The 506-nt window shown below is 29.1% G+C and overlaps 1 long non-coding RNA gene across 1 annotated transcript in view; it reads left to right on the top strand.

The window, feature by feature from the left end:
• Positions 1–207, top strand: part of LOC113231074 — an 8,667-nt gene extending 8,460 nt beyond the window's left edge. Inside the window, exon 3 of the long non-coding RNA XR_003310527.1 lies at positions 78–207. This is a non-coding gene — a long non-coding RNA (uncharacterized LOC113231074). The remainder of the gene's footprint in view (positions 1–77) is intronic.
• The last annotated feature ends 299 nt before the right edge of the window (positions 208–506 follow it).

Genomic DNA, 506 nt, shown 5'->3' with positions numbered 1-506 from the left:
TAATTTTTCCGTCATTCCTTCCATAACAGCGGAAAACAAAGTTTCAACTAATGTATTGTATACTCCACCCTTTTCAGGTTGCTACACTAGAAAAGATTGGAAAGTTGGAGTGGCTTGATAAGAAAGGCAAGCGCAGTTTGAGAGACCTAAATATTTATTACGTTTAGCATAGGACTGCGATGGGCTAATAAAGATGATAATGCTTTGTACACACATCAAAAAAAGTTTGCGATCATAATTAGGAGCATAAGCTCCTATAATTCTTTAAATTTAACTTTATCAAGAAAAAATCTATGTTGTATGCTTTCTTTAAATAGGAATACCCTGTTTGAAATTAAAATATAAAACTATTTTTTATTATTTATTTTAAAAAATTGAGCCATTAATCATAATGTAATAGTGATAGAAATTTCATAGAAAGAAAAAGACTGTTTAATTAAACTTAAACAACAATTTATTATTAAAAGGTGTGAATTCAATATAAAATAACTCCTCCCCTGGCTCGA

Source organism: Hyposmocoma kahamanoa, unplaced genomic scaffold, assembly GCF_003589595.1.
Source record: "Hyposmocoma kahamanoa isolate Upper Pololo Valley unplaced genomic scaffold, ASM358959v1 101, whole genome shotgun sequence".
Classification (NCBI taxonomy): Eukaryota; Metazoa; Arthropoda; class Insecta; order Lepidoptera; family Cosmopterigidae; genus Hyposmocoma; species Hyposmocoma kahamanoa.
Note: the sequence above shows the minus strand (reverse complement) of the source record. Positions and strands in the feature narration are given on the sequence as shown.